The sequence below is a fragment of the Triticum aestivum genome, chromosome 1D (genome assembly GCF_018294505.1).
Source record: "Triticum aestivum cultivar Chinese Spring chromosome 1D, IWGSC CS RefSeq v2.1, whole genome shotgun sequence".
NCBI lineage: Eukaryota > Viridiplantae > Streptophyta > Magnoliopsida > Poales > Poaceae > Triticum > Triticum aestivum.
This window is the reverse complement of record NC_057796.1, coordinates 257,992,941-258,015,524: the sequence shown is the minus strand read 5'-3', so window position 1 is coordinate 258,015,524 and position 22,584 is coordinate 257,992,941.

Here is a 22,584-nt window from a genome sequence, read left to right as displayed (position 1 = left end):
CGGCGAGATGCGGGCGGCGGCGGCGCTCGGCGGTGAGGGCGGCGGCGGCTGTGAGAGGAAAGAGAGAGGGGGGTATATATAGGAGGGGGGGGTCCCGGGGTGGCTTGGGGGAGGGGGCGGCGAGGGGAGGCGTGCGGCTGCCGGACTCGGTCATGGCGGCGGCGGCGTCCCGTGCGGAGGAAGGAGAGGCGCGGGCGGGCCGGCGCTCGGCTGGGCTTCGGCCCAGCGGGCGTCGCTCGTCTTTTTTTTTAAAATAAGTTCCGCGGAAAATAATTCATAGAAAAATGAATAAAAATCAGAAAAATATGAAATAAAATTTCCCCGTCTAGTTAGAAAATCTAGAATAGGGTGAACATTGTTTTAAATCAAAATAAATATTTTGAAAACATGCAATATTTTTAATGCAATAAAAATTGCAAATAAATTCCAAATAATGATTTTAACATTTTTCCTCCAGTATTTCAATTGTTTTGGAGAAGTCATATTTTCTCCTCTCGGTTATTTTAAAATGAAATATTTTTCCGGAGGGAAAATAATTAAAACCAAAATCCTCGTCTTATTATTTGATAAAAAATCAAATATGAAAATTTTAGAAAAATCCCCAACTCTCTCCGAGGGTCCTTGAGTTGCTTAGGATTTATCGAGGATTTGTCAAAATGCAATAAAACATGATATGCAATGATGATCTATGTATAACATACCAACTTGAAAATTTGGGATGTTACACTGAGCAAAAGCGGTAACATAGCCAAACAACGGTTTGCTAGGAAGGGTGACAAAGGTTAGAGGTTCATGGCAATTTGGGAGGCTTGAAGAGCAAGTGATAGGTAGCACGGCATAGCAATAGAGCGAAACAACTAGCAAGCAAAGATAGAAATGATTTCGAGGGTATGGTCATCTTGCCTGAAATCCCGCAAGGAAGAAGAACGAGTCCATGAAGAAGACAAACGGATGTAGTCGAACGAATCCTCACAACTCCGGAACGAAACCGAAGCTAACGAGAGAAGCAACCCGGAAAGAAACAAACAACATAGTAAACAACCACCACATACACATGGCATGATGCACAAACAAGTATGATGCATGTCCGGTTTAAATATGCATGGTATGGCAAAGTGCACAAACAATACCACAAATTAAATGGAGCTCAATATGCAACGAGTTGCATATTGACGAAACACCACATACGATTATTTAGTTCTCTCTCGGTTATGTACCCAACAATATTAAATGTTGATTAACATGGCAAGAGGTGAGGCATAAGAAAACTACCTATCTAGGCAAGTTTAAATGAGGCCGGAACAACAAACAACAATTCCGGAAAAATCCTCATGTGCATATTTTAGATTTGGTACTGTTCTGCCATAAACACAATTTTAATGTTGTTAAACAGCAAAATAAAGTGCACCAAGTTAATCTAGGCATTTTTCTACCCCAGTTACATATAAAGTTTATTAAATTCGGAGCTACGGTTATTTAGTTATGAAATAAGTCATTTTAACATGGCATTTAGCAAATTAATGCAAACAACAAGTTAAACATTTTTAACATGGATGAAAGTTGCATATTATGAAACTAGATGAAATTCTAAGCATTTTACATATATAAATTATTTACATATGATGCATGGTTTATTAGTTATTAGATGCATGAACACTAGGGGTTTTTCTGTAAAACTGCACTCTCTAGAATAATTAGCTAAAACGTCCAGAACGAAAAAAAACGATGCAGGCCGAATCTGGAGCACTGCTGGGCTGAATCTGGAACAGGGCAGCGGCTGGGAGGCTCACCATGGGCTCTTGGCCTGGTCGGCTTGGAGAGGGAGGCTGGAAGGGGGGCGCTGGGCCTGCTTGTTGGTGGCCCACGCGGCCGCTGAAGCTGGGCCAGGGGCGCTGGCTACGGTCAACGCGGCAAGGACGAGCGGCGTCCTCTGCACGACAGGGAGCAGAGCCGCGGTGACACGGCTGCTCGCCGGAGACGATGGCAGGGAGGCGGAGACGGCGGATCTGGACGGAGGGGGCCGGATGCAGATGAAGAAGCTCCAGGCAGAGAAGGTTCCATGGGGCGGCGGCGTCCTTGTTCGTCCCTAAGAGAGAGAGAGAGCGATTGAGAGAGAGGAAAACAAAGGAGGACCGAAGGACAGAGAGGAAGGGTCGGCGACCTGCGGGGCTCCGGCGGCGCGGTCAACGGGCAGGAAAGGCGGGGTCGAGGTGCTTGTGCTCCTCTGCACTGCTTTGATGCAGAGAAACAGGAGGCAGAGGCGAGGCGGGCATGGCGCGGCGGAGCTCAGGCCCTGGGATGCTGGCGAGGTGGCCGTCCGGGAACAACGCGGGGAAAAGGGGACGCAGGGCTGGAGCAGGGGCACCGGCAGCTTCATCCCGTCGGGTGCATCGACGACCTGCAGACAGGCGGCCACGGTGGGGTAAGTTCAGAGAGGAGCAGCAGGGAAAAGAGAGGAGGCACGGGGAGCGGCGGCATGACCTGGTTGCTGCTGCTACTTGCCGGCGTCGCGCCAGGCGCACGGGACAGGCGCGGGGAGGACGGGGCTCCGCTGGGATGAGGGAGGAGGCGCACGGCTGCTGGTGGTCTCAGCACAAGCAGAGGGCTTGGGCGATTCGGCATGGCACAGCTGGCTGGTTGTGCAAGACGAGGAGGTAGGTGGTTGGATGGATCGGGAGGGGATCCCGATGTGGAGAGGACAAGGGGGGTGGCGGCGCGATGGATGGAATGGATGGATGGGACAGGAGGCCTAAAAACTAGGGTTGCCCGCTATATACACCGAGTGGATTTGAATAGGGGTCGTTCGGGTCCCTCCGATCATAATCGGACGGCCCGAAATAAATAGGTTAGGGAGACCGAAAGAGAAACCGAAAATGTTTTATAGATATTTGGAGATGATCCGGACCCATCGGTAACGACAGCCCGGTTCGGGTTCGGGGAAGTTTCGGACACGGGCGAGGGGTCGGTGCACTGTGCAAAGAGGGGTTAGGCGAACGATGTCAAGAGGGAAGCGAAAACCCGATTGGTCTGGAACGGTCAACGAAGGCAAGGGGGGACACGGCAACTACGAGCGGATGCAAGTTAAAAAAAAACAATGACGGCAACGAGTGCCGATGCAATGCAAATGAAGACATGATGAAAGCAACAAACAAATAATTAACACAGCTGACACACAAAACATGGAAGGCATCTAGAGCGTCGGTCTCGGGGCGTTACAACACTCCACCACTACAAGAGGATCTCATCCCGAGATCTAGGATGGCACCGGGGAGAAACGGAAGAGGAACAGGTAAAACAAGTTGCTTCTTTGACAAACGAGTGAAACCACGAACCTTGAGAGATTGAACGAATTAAAAGAGAGAATACAACAAAGATGAACAAAGTTGAAAACAATCTGTTAGGAAAGAGGAACAAGGAACATTACGGGAACCTTGTAGGTTGAAAGACATAAGAAAAGGGTTACAATGGACAAGAAGTACATGCAAGCACTCTGGTTGAAATGAGATGTACAAGGAACGGAAAGGATCAATTACGACAACACTCCGGTTGGAAATGGAAGGCATAGAATATGAACTTGGCAAAAAGAAAGCACTTGGATGAGACTCCGGTTAGAAGAGGAATGATAGACACAACACTCTGGTTAAAACAAGATAGAGAAGAATAAGAATGATATAATTTGGACAGCACTCCGACTGAAAATGAAAGGAATTAACATGAACTTGAGAAGATGGAATGATACTTGATGAAATCAACAACACACTGCCTCCGGAACTATTGAAAAATGGCACAAGGGGTAAGAAAGATTTCAGACCGCACTCTGGTTGAGGAAGGAGGCAAAACTTGATAAGATGAGAGAACTCGAATGAAAACACGACACTCCGGTTAAATGGATAAGCAAGGAAAAGAACATGATCTCCAAAATGAGATGATGGGTCGAAGAAAACATCACAATGCCTTCGGGACAAATGAAAGAGTGGAATCAAGAGAATAGAGAAGAGAACAACAACTTCTATCACAATTGAATTTGAAAGAGCCTCCTTAAAAAGAAGGATTGAACGGAGTTGTTGGAAAACCAACAACGAAAAGAATAAGCTTGTAGTGGACTTATGGAAACATCTCAACATTATGAGGTGACAAACGGCCACTAAAGGAAGCCATTGATTTGAGTGAGAGCACCAAGGCGATGAAAAACTTCTTTCACCAAGAGGATAGGAGAAAACTTGGGTCATTGATAAGCACCATAATAGCAACATTCCTTAGGGAAGGCTTTAGGTGAAACATGACACAAGATAAATCCAACGAAGAGATTGGTGGATTTAAAATATCTCATTCTTGACAACATGTGAATCATGAAACGCGAACTCAAATTGTCAAGAATGACATAACACCACCTCAAATGATAAGGTAGAACGAATTGCACTTTGGAATGCAGGAAGAAGAATATTTGAGCTCTTCCAACAGGAATCTTGAGAACACTTCGAGAATGAATTAAATCCTTGATGAACCACCATGAAGAAACTCCATGAAGAACTCCGGTAATAAAAGGATGATAGAAAGAAAGAGAAGTTGAAAACACAAGGTGAAGCCTTGCAGTGATAAGATGAAGCTTTGAAATGATATAACCGAGAAAACTTGGAACTCCGGAAAGAAAGATGAACAAATGAAATCAAGAATTTTGATGAACCTCCGGAATAAGGAATTGAATTTACTCGATGAAACAAGAATAAGAATTACATCATGCTCATCCTTCACCAATTAAATTGATGACAAGCAATGGATTTGGCATACTACTTATTCTCGTAGAAAGGATTAAGATAGATATAGCGCAAACTTGAGAAAAGTCTCCAACGATCCACTGGTAGGATTGGAAAGAACGAATGAATCTATATGATAACGAAGGAAGAGAACTCTTGAACGAACCACCGTAAGAATTGGAAATAAAAGTAGCAAAGGCACAATTCACCGGGAAGAATTAGAAAAATGAATAAAGATACTTGACGGAATATAAATATATGAGAACGAAGAGATCACGAACTGACTAGGGAATACTTAAGATTTGGAGAACGAGATCCGAAAGCTGAGAATGAATAATTCCGAGATGATGAGATCAGGAGAATCAAACTGAAAAGACTCTTGAATTGCTCCAGATGGGTGAAAAGAATTCTCACAATCAAAAACAATTATGAGAGGATGGCATCAAGCTTGAACTACGCATCTTTGGAAATACGGGAAAGGATTTGGAGGAAAAATTCTTCTTCGGTCTTCAAATGTTGAGAATGATGATGAGAAACACCACCATGAATTATTGAGGCACTCCGGAACCATGAAGAATAGAAAGGTTGAATCAACAATGAAAAGAATTTGAAAGATCTTGGAGAAAGACATATGACTGATGATAATTCATTCTTACGTCAAACTTTGCAATGAATTTGAGAATAACTCCGAAAAATTAGAAGAGTCAGGTAAGATCCTGGGAAAAGACCTGTGGGTTAGGGTCCACTCAAAAGAAACACCGTTGAAATGATTACTTGAAAAGGAGATAACACCGGTTGAATTAAATGGCTTGAATGAGGTAACAACCTCGAAATAGTTAGAATTGATGCGGAGTGGAAACACGAATCTTCAGAGATATCTTCAGCACTTCGGAACAATTGAATAGCAAGCGGGGAATGATTAAGAGATATACCGGCATGAGAAAGCATTTGAAAGGAGGAAAGGGCTATAATCAACACTAAAAGCTTCAATTGAATCCACCGGAAAAGAATACGAGAATGAAGAATGATAAACTTGAAGCTTCCTGAGCATCTTCCTGTGAATCACCAGATAAGAACATTGATGGAAAAGATTGGAGAAACTACACATCCATAAGATGGATACATGATTAAGAAATCTGAGTCCTTGAAGAAAGAGGGTGGGAGGGCGGGAAAAACAAAGGCAACTTGGGGCAGATGGAATAAACACCGTTGAGAAAACATATAATTGATCTTCCGGATGGGAAGAATGACGAGATCATCTCGAAGAGAAACACACCGGTTGGAAATAGAATTAAGATGGCAATCTCGATGGTCAAGAGGGATTAGTATCCCCATAGAAATATGAGAACACCACCTAGAATAAGGTAGGGAATCAACACTTGACACCGAACCAACTCGAATACCACAATTAAAACAAAACAAAGGATTGGCTCGCAGAATAAGCTGGAAACAAACATATGATAGATCCCATATCGTATCATGTGTGAGTTGGAAAGATATCCTACGAGATACTTGAATTCCCACTTATAAACTCCCGAAACTTTCTCGTTATGCAATCTGGTGTTGGGGATACAGGGGACACAATATATCTCACCCAAACTAATAATACCTAGATCCAGCTGTATCCATCCTTCAACACATAACCAAGAAACCTTCGGAAATCATTTACCTCAACCTTCGAAAAGCATCCGTTATACGAGTTATGGCAATACTCCCGAACTCCCGCCCCATACTGGGTGGCGTCGAGGTGATCTCACCAACAACTGCATAAAAGAGATTTTCGATGTCGGCGAAACTCAGGTATTCCAGAACTGCAACGATAAAATTGTGACGACAACACCTCGGAGCTCAACTCCCCGGGACACTGCCACAACCCCTAAATGTCAGGAGGCACCAAGAACAATGTTCTCGTCACAAAACCATCGGAACGATTCCAAGATACCCGCGTGATCCTAAAAAAATTAGTGAAATTTGAGGAGAGAAAAGTCAAAACTTCTACGTCAGGAGGCCTCACCAGAGCGACGAAGGGACTGAGGAGAAAAAAGAATCCTACTCTCTGATATATATAATCCTAAGACTCAAAACATTTTTTTTTCTAGACTCAACAACGCCAGCGATTCGATCAAGCAGGGGGCTCCTAAGTCGGGGATGGCTCTGATTACCAACTTGTAACGCCCACGATGCGGCTATATCTCCCACGTGTCGAGGCACGACTTAGAGGCATAACCGCATTGTGGTTTTGTCGCAAGAAGGGTCATCTTCACACAATCCCATGTAATGAACAAGAATAGGATAAAGAGTTGGCTTACAATCGCCACTTCACACAATACATAAATAAATCATACATCAATCAAAGTACACACATAGGTCCGACTACGGAACCAAAATAAAAGAAGACAACCCCAAATGCTAGATCCCCGATCGTCCCCAACTGGGCACCACTACTGATCAACAGGAAAACGAAACACAGTAATGGCCAAGGTCTTCGTCGAACTCCCACTTGAGCTCGGTTGCGTCATCTGCACTGGTATCATCGGCACCTGCAACTGTTTGGAAGTATCTGGTGAGTCACGAGGACTCAGCAATCTCACACCCGCGAGATCAAGACTATTTAAGCTTATAGGAAAGGATGGGGTAATGAGGTGGAACTGCAGCAAGCACTAAACATATATGGTGGCTAACATACGCAAATAAGAGCGAGAAGAGGAGCAACGGAACGGTCGTCAACTAGTAATGATCAAGAAGTGATCCTGAACTCCTACTTACGTCAAACATAACCCAAAAGCCGTATTCTCTTCCCGGACTCCGCCGAAAAGAGACCATCATGGCTACACACGCGGTTGATGCATTTTAATTAAATCAAGTGTCAAGTTCTCTACAACTGGACATTAACAAATTCCCATCTGCCACATAACCGCGGACACGGCTTTCGAAAGATAATACCCTGCAGGGGTGTCCCAACTCAGCCCATTATGAGCTCTTACGGTCAACGAAGGATAAACCTTCTCCCGGGAAGACCCGATCAGTCTCGGAATCCCGGTTTACAAGACATTTCGACAATGGTAAAACAAGACCAGCAAAACCACCCGAATGTGCCGACAAATCCCGATAGGAGCTGCACATATCTCGTTCTCAGGGCACACCGGATGAGCAGTCCGTACAACTAAAACCAGGCCTCAAGTTTCCCCGAGGTGGCGCCGCAAAGGGCTCTAGTTTGGACCAACACTCGGAGGAGCACTGGCCTGGGGGGGGGGGTTAAAATAAAGATGACCCTCGGGATGCGCAACTCCCAAGGGAAAAAGGCTAGGTGAGGCAAATGCAAAACCAAGGTTGGGCCTTGCTGGAAGAGTTTTATTCAAAGCAAACTGTCAAGGGGGTCCCATAAATCACCCAACCGCGTAAGGGACGCAAAATCAAGGAACATAATACCGGTATGACAAAAACTAGGGCGGCAAGAGTGGAACAAAACGCCAGGCATAAGGCCGAGCCTTCCACCCTTTACCAAGTATATAGATGCATTAATTAAATAAGAGATATTGTGATATCACAACATAAACATAATCCAACATGGAGCAATCTTCACCTGCAACTAGCAACGCTATAAGAGGGGCTGAGCAAAAGCGGTAACATAGCCAAACAACGGTTTGCTAGGAAGGGTGACAAAGGTTAGAGGTTCATGGCAATTTGGGAGGCTTGAAGAGCAAGTGCTAGGTAGCGCGGAATAGCAATAGAGCGAAACAACTAGCAATCAAAGATAGAAATGATTTCGAGGGTATGGTCATCTTGCCTAAAATCCCGCAAGGAAGAAGAACGAGTCCATGAAGAAGACAAATGGATGTAGTCGAATGAATCCTCACAACTCCGGAACGAAACCGAAGCTAACGAGAGAAGCAACCCGGAAAGAAACAAACAACATAGTAAACAACCACCACATACACATGGCATGATGCACAAACAAGTATGATGCATGTCCGATTTAAATATGCATGGCATGGCAAAGTGCACAAACAATACCACAAATTAAGTGGAGCTCAATATGCAATGAGTTGCATATTGACGAAACACCACATACGATTATTTAGTTCTCTCTCGGTTATGTACCCAACAATATTAAATGTTGATTAACATGGCAAGAGGTGAGGCATAAGAAAACTACCTATCTAGGCAAGTTTAAATGAGGCCGGAACAACAAACAACAATTCCGGAAAAATCCTCATGTGCATATTTTAGATTTGGTACTGTTCTGCCATAAACACAATTTTAATGTTGTTAAACAGCAAAATAAAGTGCACCAAGTTAATCTAGGCATTTTTCTACCCCAGTTACATATAAAGTTTATTAAATTCGGAGCTACGGTTATTTAGTTATGAAATAAGTCATTTTAACATGGCATTTAGCAAATTAATGCAAACAGCAAGTTAAACATTTTTAACATGGATGAAAGTTGCATATTATGAAACTAGATGAAATTTTGAGCATTATATATATATAAATTATTTACATATGATGCATGGTTTATTAGTTATTAGATGCATGAACACTAGGGGTTTTTCTGTAAAACTGCACTCTCTAGAATAATTAGCTAAAACGTCCAGAACGGAAAAAAACGATGCGGGCCGAATCTGGAGCACGGCTGGGCTGAATCTGGAACAGGGCAACGGCTGGGAGGCTCACCATGGGCTCTTGGCCCGGTCGGCTTGGAGATGGAGGCTGGAAGGGGGGCGTTGGGCCTGCTTGCTGGTGGCCCACGCGGCCGCTGAAGCTGGGCCAGGGGCGCTGGCTACGGTCAACGCGGCAGGGACGAGCGGCGTCCTCTGCACGACAGGGAGCAGAGCCGCGGCAGCACGGCTGCTCGCCGGAGACGATGGCAGGGAGGCGGAGACGGCGGATCTGGACGGAGGGGGCCGGATGCAGATGAAGAAGCTCCAGGCAGAGAAGGTTCCATGGGGCGGCGGCGTCCTTGTTCGTCCCTAAGAGAGAGAGAGAGAGAGCGATTGAGAGAGAGGAAAATAGAGGAGGACCGGAGGACAGAGAGGAAGGGTCGGTGACCTGCGGGGCTCCGGCGGCGCGGTTAATGGGCAGGAGAGGCGGGGTCGAGGTGCTTGTCCTCCTTTGCACTGCTTCGATGCAGAGAAACAGGAGGCAGAGGCGAGGCGGGCATGGCGCGGCGGAGCTCGGGCCCTGGGATGCTGGCGAGGTGGCCGTCCGGGAACAACACGGGGAAAAGGGGACGCAGGGCTGGAGCAGGGGCACCGGCAGCTTCATCCCGTCGGGTGCATCGGCGACCTGCAGACAGGCGGCCACGGCGGGGTAAGTTCAGAGAGGAGCAGCAGGGAAAAGAGAGGAGGCACGGGGAGCGGCGGCATGACCTGGTTGCTGCTGCTGCTTGCCGGCGTCGCGCCGGGCGCACGGGACAGGCGCGGGGAGGACGGGGCTCCGCTGGGATGAGGGAGGAGGCGCACGGCTGCTGGTGGTCTCAGCACAAGCAGAGGGCTTGGGCGATTCGGCGTGGCGCAGCTGGCTGGTTGTGCAAGACGAGGAGGTAGGTGGTTGGATGGATCGGGAGGGGATCCCGATGTGGAGAGGACAAGGGGGGTGGCGGCGCGATGGATGGAATGGATGGATGGGACAGGAGGCCTAAAAACTAGGGTTGCCCGCTATATACACCGAGTGGATTTGAATAGGGGTCGTTCGGGTCCCTCTGATCATAATCAGACGACCCGCAATAAATAGGTTAGGGAGACCGAAAGAGAAACCGAAAATGTTTTATAGATATTTGGAGATGATCCGGACCCATCGGTAACGACAGCCCGGTTCGGGTTCGGGGAAGTTTCGGACACGGGCGAGGGGTCGGTGCACTGTGCAAAGAGGGTTTAGGCGAACGATGTCAAGAGGGAAGCGAAAACCCGATTGGTCTGGAACGGTCAACGAAGGCAAGGGGGGACATGGCAACTACGAGCATATGCAAGTTTAAAAAAAAATGACGGCAACGAGTGCCGATGCAATGCAAATGAAGACATGATGAAAGCAACAAACAAATAATTAACACAGCTGACACGCAAAACATGGAAGGCGTCTGGAGCGTCGGTCTCCGGGCGTTACATTACCACTGGGCGTAAACCGGCCAGGAGAGGCCGGGTTAACTTCATAAGTAGTTCATCTGTATTTGAAGCCCATGAAGACAGACGGTGACGCTTCATGAAGGCCCAGGGCCCAAAGCCGGTTTAAGGCATGTAGACACAAACCGGCATTAAGATGTAAACTTGTGTTGTAAGATATGCGTAGCAGAGACTGAGCCAGACACGATTATGAGCCGGCCTCGGAGTCTGTAAACCGACGGGCGTCAACCCATGTATATAAGGGGATGACCCGGCGGCGGTTCAGGGACAACAGACAACAAGTCGAGACTCAGGCAAAGCGTATTCGCTCCCTGGTCATCGAAACCCCATCAATTCCATCACAACTAGATGTAGGCTTTTACCTTCATCGTAAGGGGTCGAACTACTATAAAACTCTCTTGCGTCCCTTGTCCGCTTTAACCCCTTCAAGCTAACCCGTAGCGATGGCTCCACGACTAAGTGCTTTCTCTAGGACATCTGCCGTGACAAACCACGACAGGTATGATAGTGATCTAGGAGTGGATCACTGGACAACGGTCAAAGTTATCCTTAGTTACCTAAGAGGACTAAGGAAATATTTCTCGGTTATGGAGGTGATAAAAGAGTTCGTCGTAAAGAGTTACGTCGATGCAAGATTTTACACCAATCAAGATGACTCTGAGTCTCAATCTGGATACATATTGAAAGTGGGAGCAATTAGCTAGAGTAGGTTCATGCAGAGCATTGTAGACATAGAAATTTGCAAAAAACACACGGATCTGAATGTGGCAGACCCGTTGACTAAACTTCTCTCACAAGCAAAACATGATCACACCTTAGTACTCTTTGGGTGTTAATCACATAGCGATGTGAACTAGATTATTGACTCTAGTAAACCCTTTGGGTATTGGTCACATGGCGATGTGAACTTGGCTGTTAATCACATAAAGATGTGAACTATTGGTGTTAAATCACATGGCGATGTGAACTAGATTATTGACTCTAGTGCAAGTGGGAGACTGAAGGAAATATGCCCTAGAGGCAATAATAAAGTTGTTATTTTATATTTCCTTATATCAGGATAAATTTTTATTATTCATGCTAGAATTGTATTAACCGGAAACTTGATACATGTGTGGATACATAGACAAAACACCGTGTCCCTAGTAAGCCTCTACTAGACTAGCTCGTTAATCAAAGATGGTTAAGTTTCCTAACTATAGACATGTGTTGTCATTTGATGAACGAGATCACATCATTAGGAGAATGGTGTGATGGACAATACCCATCCGTTAGCATAGCATATTGATCGTTCAGTTTTATTGCTTTTGCTTTCTTCATGTCAAATACATATTCCTTCGACTATAAGATCATGCAACTCCCGGATACCGGAGGAATGCCTTGTGTGCTATCAAACGTCACAACCTAACTGGGTGATTATGAAGATGCTCTACAGGTATCTCCGAAGGTGTTTGTTGGGTTGGCATAGATCAAGATTAGGATTTGTCACTTCGAGTATCGGAGAGGTATCTCTGGGCCCTCTCTGTAATACACATCATAAGAAGCCTTGCAAGCAAAGTGACCAATGAGTTAGTTGCAGGATGATGTATTACGGAACGAGTAAAGAGACTTGACGGTAACGAGATTGAACTAGGTATGAAGATACCGACGATCGAATCTTGGGCAAGTAACATACTGATGGACAAAGGGAATAACGTATGTTGTCATAACGGTTCGACTGATAAAGATCTTCGTAGAATATGTAGGAGTCAATATGAGCATCCAGCTTCCGCTATTGGTTATTGACCGGAGAGGTGTCTCGGTCATGTCTACATAGTTCTCGAACCCGTAGGGTCCGCATGCTTAACGTTCGATGACAATTTTGTATTATATGAGTTATGTGATTTGGTGACCGAGTGTTGTTCGGCGTCCCGGATGAGATCACAAACATGACGAGGAGTCTTGAAATGGTCGAGAGGTAAAGATTGATATATAGGATGATAGTATTCGGACACCGGAAGTGTTCCAGATAGTATCGGGTATTTATCGGAGTACCGGGGGGTTACCGAAAACCCCCGGGGGGAAGGTATGGGCCATATGGGCCATAAGAGGGGAGCACACCAGCCCACAAGGGGTGGCGCGCCCTTGGCCGAATAGGAGAAGGAGGAGAAGGGGTTCGGCCCCCCTTCCTTCTCTCCTTCCCCCTTCCTTTTTCTTTCCGGCTAAAGAAGGAAGGGGGGAGGCTGAATTGGAGGAGCACCCAAGTAGGATTCCTCCTACTTGGGGCGCCCCAAGGCTGCTCCCCTCCCCCTCCCACCTATATATACGTGGGGAGGGGGCACCTAGAACACACACTAACAATTGTTAGCCGTGTGCGGCGCTCCGCTCCACAGTTTACGCCTCCGGTCATATCTTCGTAGTACTTAGGTGTAGCCCTACGCGGATCACTTCACCATCACCGTCACCACGCCGTCATGCTGATGGAATTCATCTTCTTCCTCGACACCTTTGCTAGATCAAGAGGACGAGGGACGTCATCGACCTGAATGTGTGTAGAACTCGGAGGTGCCGTATGTTCGGTGCTTGATCGGTCGGATCTAGAAGAAGTTCGACTACATCAACCGTGTTGTCAAACGCTTCCGCTTTCGGTCTACGAGGGTACGTGGACACACTCTCCCTCTCTTGTTGCTATGCATCTCCTAGATAGATCTTGCGTGAGCGTAGGATTTTTTTTGAAATTGCATGCTACGTTCCCCAATACGTTGGCTGGCGGCCTCTGGCATCAGTGTCCGCGGACTGGACCCCCTGTCCACGGACAGATGCCGGAGAAAATTTGCGGGTCAGCGTTGGAGATGCCATGAGGGAAAAAAAATCTGTGTTGCTAATTTTTAGGGATATGTGGTGTGCACCAACGAATTAGTCAAGGGTAGTTTCATCACAAATCTTATATACCTAAAAGAGTGATCTCCATTACCTTATTTATCTCAACATGCAGCCTGTCCACACTAGACCATGCCATATAAGCAAAAACTGATTTCGCATGCAACCATGTCATGACTAACCCTATCACTGTCGCCCGCATGGTTCACGCAAAGAAAACAACACATCATAGTCCCTTCGTTTTCCCCTATGGATTTAAGCCGATAACCTGGGCTGAACGAACTATGCATTCTACCCATCGGATTTTAAGCCAACAACATGGGTGTAAGAAGCTGCTACAATTTTTACACATGGGCTGCCCAGGCCGATAGTGCCAGGTAACTGGCTTGATTATTGATAGTAGCCCATGTTGCTATTGTAGGCCTAGCTTATTTCATCTTCATGCTAGCCTCTTCTCTTTTTCTCGAGAAGGTTCCCTCGCAACCCTTTCGTTCCCTCAAATACTCCTCCATTGATTGATTTCTATCATTCTCCTTATCTTCTCCACCAAACCTCCTTCAATTCCTCTCATCTACTCCACTATTTTGCAAAAGAGGCCGCTGGATTTCTGATTCTTATCTTCATCTTCTCTAAACAAATGTGTTGCTTCAAATCCCATCATCTACACCAAAGCTGCGTATCTGTGCCCCTTACTGCCCCCATGGGTTTACCACTGATGTGCTGGATAGGGAAAATTTGTAGGAGGCATCAACACCAACCTCCCCGAACACCGGTGAAGCGCTTGATCGCCTGCGTGTGGTGCTGGTTTGCGACCCTGGCTCTGGCAAGAGTAGACTTATCATCTTCCTCGCCCGCGAGGCTCTGCCGCCCCACGATGTACCTCATACCTGCGTTCCCAAGGATATCTCTTCCTGAAATATGCTCCCCCAAACCATTCTGCTTCTTTAGTTTGATTGTGTTTCAAAGTACGCATTTTGTTACAACTTTGCGTTCAAATTTTACAGCACACGATGGAGATGATTACTGAATGCTAGGCGACGAACATGATTATGTTGAGAGGTCCTGGAACGACTCAACTCCTTCTTGTTCCCTACCAACCTCTAATGCTCGGGTTGGTGCAGCCCGCCTAAATCATCCATCATCGATGATTTTGCTTTCTGAGATTGAGTTCTTTGAGCTACATGCCCATGCCTCAAGACCTTGAGCCAATTGACTACCAGATGGTAATATTTTCCATATATAACTTTTTTTGTCAATTAGATTAACTAAACTGGGTTCCGTTATTCTTCTAGGTATATGTTCCCTGAACTGTAGAATTAGCAGTTCAGTTGCCCATTTGATGATTCTTCTACACAATATGCTCCCTGCACGACCATTCTAATAGGCATCAATCATTTTAGGTTTGGACCTTTCTTGATTGATGTGGCTCCTTTTAATTTTAGCTCTTCTACTTTCACCTTTGTTGCAAATACAGAGGGTTCTCAATTTGTTTTTTCAGGAATATACTCCTGAGAGTTCTCTTTGTCGTCGTTGATTTCCAATATTAAGAAAGATTATACTCCTGAATGTTATTGAGTGGCATTTTCTCTATACGTGCCTTTGTCATCGCGCAAAAAAATAATACACCTTATATAAAAAATGAAAATCCTAGACCTACGGGTCTATATAACTCTTACGTGACACATAATTTTTCTTTCCTTAATAATCTCTTCCCCTGAATTTCAGGGTGGGACCAATCCCCCAACTAATGATAGTCCTCCAAATCAGCCCCTACGTAACATACATAGAAAACATCCTGTAGATGTAGCATTGCTCTGTATAGAAACGGTTGGGGTACAATAATCCTATATCCAGTAAAGCTATGAAAGGTTTTACATAATCTTCCTAAATACTTCTCGGCCCCCTTGAATTTCCGGTGGGTGGGGCTCCTTCCTCATCATTCCCCAATGATGATTAGCCACACTACTATCACGTAAAGCGTGTAACTATCTCTACGTAGGTGTAGCATTACTCGTTGGAGTATGTCGGTTCTCTTAAGCATGGATTAATAATAGGTAAACATTTACAATCGACACGCCGGGCCGAACTGTTCGGCTGGTCGCGGGCACAACGTTAGATAGACTCGCGAGGTATGATTCGATTTACGCCACATCACCTAGCCAGCCAGCACACACACGTGATTATGAGTGGGACCACGCGCCGGTCGCGAGCAACCTTATCCCCTCTGCTTTCTTCTCGTCCTCCCATTCTCTTTCAGAGCTTGACCCACCGAACCCCCCGCTCCAGATCGGCGAGAAAGCCATGGCTGCCACCTGCTCCTCCCAACCAAGCTCAGGCAAATCGCCGGGGAGGGCGACCACATGCCATGCTTTCCACGCACATGAGAGACGAACTAGGGTGAGGTGCTCCGCGCTTGAGCAGATCGCCTGAGGAAGGAGGAGATGATGCGGCAGGGGAGCTGCAGGCGCTATTGTGTGCCGGCGATGCTGCGAGGTGGTGTACCACCCGGCGATGGCGAACCTCTCGTGCGTAAAACCGGCGAGCATCGAAGCTGGCCCCTGCTATGACGGAGTTGCAACCGGCAAGGGACAAAGCTGCAACCGGCAAGCAGCGGAGCTGGAACCATGTCCCGGTTTTGCTGCAATAGGCATTTTTTTCTTATGCATGGGAGATGCTGCATCATTGTTGTTTTTCCTGGAAAGATGTTCCAATTTGCTGGAACCATGCCCCAATTTTGCTGGAACCGACATTTTCTTCTGATGCATACAAGAGTCTGCATCGTTGTTTTTTGCTGGAACCATGTCTCAGTTTTTGGAGCCGATATTTCTTTTTGATACATGGGAGAGGCTGCATTTTTGTGTTTTGTTGGAACCATTTCTTAGATGAAAAAAGCTTCAACCAAACGATAAAGAAAGCTTTTTGCTACAGCCGGCCAGGGCTTTTGCTACATGCATCCATGGTTGAGCTGCGACCCCGCGATGGCGGTGACGTTTTTAGCTGCAACCGTCCATTGTTTTTTGCTACATCCATTTTCATGGCAGAGCTGTGACCTATGATGGTCGGGCCATGATGATATTTTGCTACAACCGTCATCTCCTTTTGCTACAATCGGCGGGATTATTTGCTACATCCATTCACGGCAGAGCTGCGGCCGAGATGGCAGCGAGATGATTTTTGCTGCAACCGCCTTCGCGTTTTGGTACGACCAGCGAAGCTTTTTGCTACATCCATGCATGGCGGGTGTGCCTCCTTCGGTGCGTGGTGCCTCCATCTCAGGAGGGACGAACCCTCATCCTCATCCAGTCGTGGGGGTGACCTCCACTCGCTCCCGCCCTCCGGCTCAGACGTCGGGCTTCTCCGGTCCGCCTCTTCTTCAGCGAGGACCGGCGCCGGTCTACAACTACGGTGCCAACCCCCTAGCTATGGCCAGGCTGGGCACTACGCCCCGCCATACGGTCCGGCCATCGCCGGTGCGCCAGGCTCTATGTATGGGACTTCGCCGGCCGGGATGTCCGTTCCTTCGGAGTTCCATCCCGGAGGGATTGTGGCACAACCAGTACAGAAACGTAAGAAGAAGAAGAAGCCGCATCAACAACAGTTTGCTGGGGGAGCTTTGCAACATGGTTATCACCCACCGGCTCAGCACATGCAAGTTCACCAACATATACCGCATCAACCTATACAACAACAACATGTGCAGTCTTATCAGCACGGGGCAATATCAGCAATTTGTGCAGCAGCAGAACACTCAGGTGCCACAATTGCCACATGGGCTTACTACTGTCGATGTCCCTTCTCTGGGAGTTGTCGTGTCTAATGTGCAGGTGAATCCTACGGTGCCTAAGAACAAGGCCAAGAAAGGGGTTCGATGCTGGAAGTGTGCGGTGGATACGCATGCCGCGAAGGATTGCACAGTGCAGCATTACTGTTATATTTGTGACAAAATCGCTCATCCAACGTTGCAATGCCCGGTTCTGAAACTCCCCAAGCCCAATGCTTTTGTCTCGGGAGTTGGTGCTGAGGAGACTTACTTTTCCCAGCTGCCAGATAGTGTGGTGAAGGATCATTTGGCGCCGACACAGACACTGACCGCCCATGTTCATGTGAGTGGGTTGATGGTACCGGCGAACATTGTCGAGAGTCAGTTTGCTAGGAGATGTCCGGTACATGATCAGTGGAAGTGGGAGGCTATTCAACACGGGTCCGATGCTTACCTCGTTAGCTTTCCTTCTTTCGAGGATTTGGACAGGGTTGACGGAATTCAGATGAACGTGCCATCGGTTAATGCCCAGATGACTGTCACCGCATGGAGGTCGCAGGAGGTTCCACATAAGCTCGAACTTCAACAGATTTGGCTCCATGTCAAAGGTGTTCCTCATACAGTGCGTCATTTTTGGGGTCTATGGGCCATTGATACTTTGATGGGAAATACCTTAGATGTGGATCTCATTAGCCTACGACGCCGTGGTGTAGTACGGATTCTCGTGGCTATGACCAACTCTCATATTTTGTCTAAGGACAAGGATGATGCGGGGCCTTTTGTTGCAACAGATGTGTTGGTTAAGCTCAAGGGCTACGCATTCACGTTCAGGAAGGAACCGGCTGGATACATTCCTGATCCTGACTTTGTTCTGTTTATCTGGAGACGCAAGGGTGATGATGCTGATGATGAGAGCGGCGCCAAGGAGAAGGACAATGTGATGGACACCTCAGAGCACACCGGGAACCCTTCCAATCATCCATCTCCTAGTTCTGCTCCGGCGAATAAAATTCATGAGACTCAAGTTCAACAATGTGTATTGTCGAGTGTGGGCTCTGGAGATGTGACATGATGTGGTTCAGTGCTCTTAGCGCAGGAGTCTGCCTTGCCTTCTGCCTCGCCTTCTACGCCACGGGCTGTCATTGTGTCGCAGCCGTCGTCGCCTTCTTGGACTGCAACGTCGTCGTCCGCTGCCCTCCAGTCGGTGCAGGTCACCGGCGGCTCAGTGGGATGCCCGGACTCTTCATCTGCTGAGATGGCGCCGCAGCCACCGCCGTCGACGCGGACGGTGCTGTGGCAGACGGCTGTCTCTAAGCCGGTGCAGGCAGCCGGAGTTTCAGCGGGACGCCCTATAGCGCCTTCAACTAGCAGGCATCCAATGGCTCGGGTAGGGCCAACCTAGCATGCACCTTAGTTGGAGCCGTGCATGCATGTTTCGAGTGTGCTGGGACACAAAGGGTTGGCCTCGGGTATGCAGCCATGCAACACTACACATTCAACTGTTATTCGATCTTCATCGGAGCCGGACGCGTCCGCAGCTGCTCAACAATTTCTAATGAAGCCAAACGTGTGCGTATCACCCATGCACGCACCACCCGTGGTCCCGCCTCCAGACACGCCACTTCGGCGGCAGCGTTGAGTTTACCGGTGGTCTTGACTGCCGGAGAGGGGGTTTCTACTACACCCTCATCCCCTCCTCCGGTGGAGGTTCCTACACGTCTTTCTTCATCGGGGGTAACACCCACACGTTGCAGTGCCCATCATGCGGTGGCCGATGATCGAACGGCGGACACCGATGAAGACTCTTTGGCCAAGGCTATGCGACGTATAGTTGTGCAGAACCTCGACAACCAAGGTACTTCGTCATCACCCAAATCATTTTTGTCTTTTTCTACTACATCCATGGTTGCTAAGTTGAATAATGTGGGTGTTAGTCTAGGAAATAATGATAATGATATTTCTGTTTCCACAAACGCATTGAGACATTTGGAATATGACCGATTAAAGGTCACTCCACGAGTTTCTAGCAAATCTTTTACCTCTCATCTAGATGAGGAGGAGCTGCATGCCACATCAGATGGCCAACTACTCGCTCATGTAGTAGGGGATGTTTCGGACGTGGGCTTGGAGGAACCCGGGCTTAGTTCATTGATTGAGCTTACAACTTCCAGTCGTAAATCCAAGTCCGACCGTTCGAAAAAGGCCGTAAACCCTCTAAGAGGGTGAAATTTTCTAAATATCCTATTGTTTCCTCATGAATGGCATGTTCTTTAATAGCAGAGGTCTTGGTGACTTGGCTAAACATCTATTCATTGCGGAGTGTAATAGGGAGTACAATTTAGACTTTCTGGCTTTATCTGAAACGGAGAGACGTGATTTCTCAGCAAGTCTGCTTGACCGCCTGTCTGGCGGGATAGACTATAATTGGATTTCGCGGCCACCTCGAGGTCGTTCTGGGGACATTTTACTTGGCATTAACACAGGGACTATGGATGTTCTAGCTAGTTCGTATGGAGAGTTTCATATTAAACTCCATATCCGAAACAAAGCTGACAACTTCACATGGACCCTCGTCGCCGTGTATGGGGCAGCCCAGGATGAGCTCAAGGCCGTTTTTCTCTGTGAACTGGTTAATTTGGCGAAAGATAATCCCTACCCCATTCTTATTGGTGGGGATTTTAACTTGCTACGATTTCCAAATGAGAAAAGCTGAGGTAGGTTTGATAATCATTGGCCTTTCCTTTTCAACGCTGTCATTGACAGTCTAGATTTGCGAGAGGTTTCCATGATTGGAAGACAGTTCACTTGGGCGAATAGTCTTCCGGAGCCGACATATGAGAAGCTAGACCGCGTTTTAATGGATACCGACTAGGAATGCAAATTCCCAATGGTTTCTGTTCGCGCTCTTCCTCGTATAGAGGCTATTTCAGACCATGCACCCATTCTCTTAAGCACTGGATTACCTCGACCACAACACCGACGCAGGTTCAAGTTTGAACTGGGTTGGTTGCATCGGGATGGATTCCATGAAATCGTCAAGGAGGTGTGGAATAAACCGGTTGCCGGGCTTACCCCAATACACATATGGAACAACAAAATGTGTGCATTACGTAAGTTCCTTTGTGGATGGGCTAGGCACATAGCGGGTATCCTCAAAAAGGAGAAGCTCTGTCTTTAATCTATTCTTGATGATTTAGAAGCTCTAGCAGAGATTAGACCTCTCTCTGACATCGAAATAGAGATCAAGAGTCAATCAAATGCCCAGTTAGCTCGCATGTTGCGCGAGGAGGAACTCAAGTGGTACCAACATTCAAACTCTCAGTTTATCCTGAAAGGTGATTCGAATACGAGATTTTTCCATGGTTTCGCTAATGATAGACATCGGAAGAAACTTATTCATTCCCTACAACAGGAGGAGGGCACGATTGAAGGGCATGAGCAACTTAAGTCTTATATCACTAGTTATTATAAAAATCTATTCGGAACCCCTGAGGAAGGAAACTTCTCGATGGATGAGTCTCGAACAGATGACCCCCCCAGGTTTCTGATGTGGAAAATAGCCTCCTAACATCTCCATTTTTCGAGGAGGAAGTTAGAAAGGCGGTTTTCCTAATGGAGCATAACAAAGCACCGGGTCCTGATGGTTTTCCCGCTGAGTTCTACCAAAAATTTTGGGAGGTCATCAAACAAGATTTCCTACTCTTGTTTGGATGCCTTCACGCTGGCCAACTAGAGTTGTTCCAGTTAAACTTCGGTGAAATTATTTTATTACCTAAGGTTAATGAGGCTGAAAGGATACAACAATATCGTCCAATTTGCCTCCTTAATGTTAGTTTTAAAATATTCACCAAGGTAGCGACGATTAGGCTAAATTCGGTTGCTGAACATGTGGTTCGTCCTTCTCAAACTGCTTTCATGCAAGGCAGAAACATCCTAGATGGGGTTGTTGTCCTTCATGAAACAGTTCATGAATTGCATCGGAAAAAACTGAATGGGGTGGTTCTTAAAATCGACTTTGAAAAAGCTTATGACAAAGTCAAGTGGTCTTTTCTTCAACAGACTCTCAGAGTGAAAGGTTTTTTGCTGAGTGGCGCGCTATGATCCATAGTTGCGTGTCTGGAGGTAGTGTTGCCATTAAAGTTAATGATGACGTTGGCAACTATTTCCAAATGAAGAAAGGATTGCGACAAGGTGACTCAATATCGCCCATGCTATTCAATATAGTGGCTGATATGTTAGCAGTCATGATTGAGCGTGCCAAGGTTGATGGCCAAATTGATGGGGTAGTGAATCATCTAGTGGATGGTGGCCTATCTATCCTCCAATATGCCGACGATATGATTCTCTTTATGGATCATGACCTCGAGAAAGCAAGAAATCTGAAATTAATTTTATCAGCATTCGAGCAACTCTCAGGGCTTAAGATCAATTTTCATAAAAGTGAACTGTTTTGTTTTGGTGAGGCTCAAGACGAGGCCCATCTGTATGCTGAGCTATTCGGATGCGGATTGGGCCAGTTTCCGATCACTTATTTGGGGATACCGATACATTATCGGAGACTCACAAATGATGAATGGAAACACGTCGATGAGAGACTACAAAAAAGACTTAGTAGTTGGAAAGGTAAATTGCTATCTCTGGGTGGAAGGTTGGTCCTCATAAATTCAGTACTAAGTAACATGGTACTATATATGATTTCCTTCTTCCAACTGCCGAAAGGAGTATTACATAGATTGGATTACTTCCGATCGAGATTCATTTGGCAAGGAGATAGCGAGAGAAAAAAATATCAGCTAGCTAAATAGAGTGTGGTTTGCCGTCCCAAGGACCAAGGCGGGCTGGGCATTCATGACCTTGAGGTTAAGAACAGGGCCCTCCTCGGCAAATGGTTGTTTAAGTTGTTGACGGAAGATGGTGTATGGCAAACCCTCCTAAGAAGAAAATATGTGGGTTCTAAGGCGGTATCCCAAGTATACTGGAAGCCTGGGGACTCTCATTTTTGGGCCGGACTAATGGCAACGAAGAAATATTTCTTCCGCTATGGTTCCTTCTCAATTAAGGATGGCTCGGAAATTAGATTCTGGTAGGATAA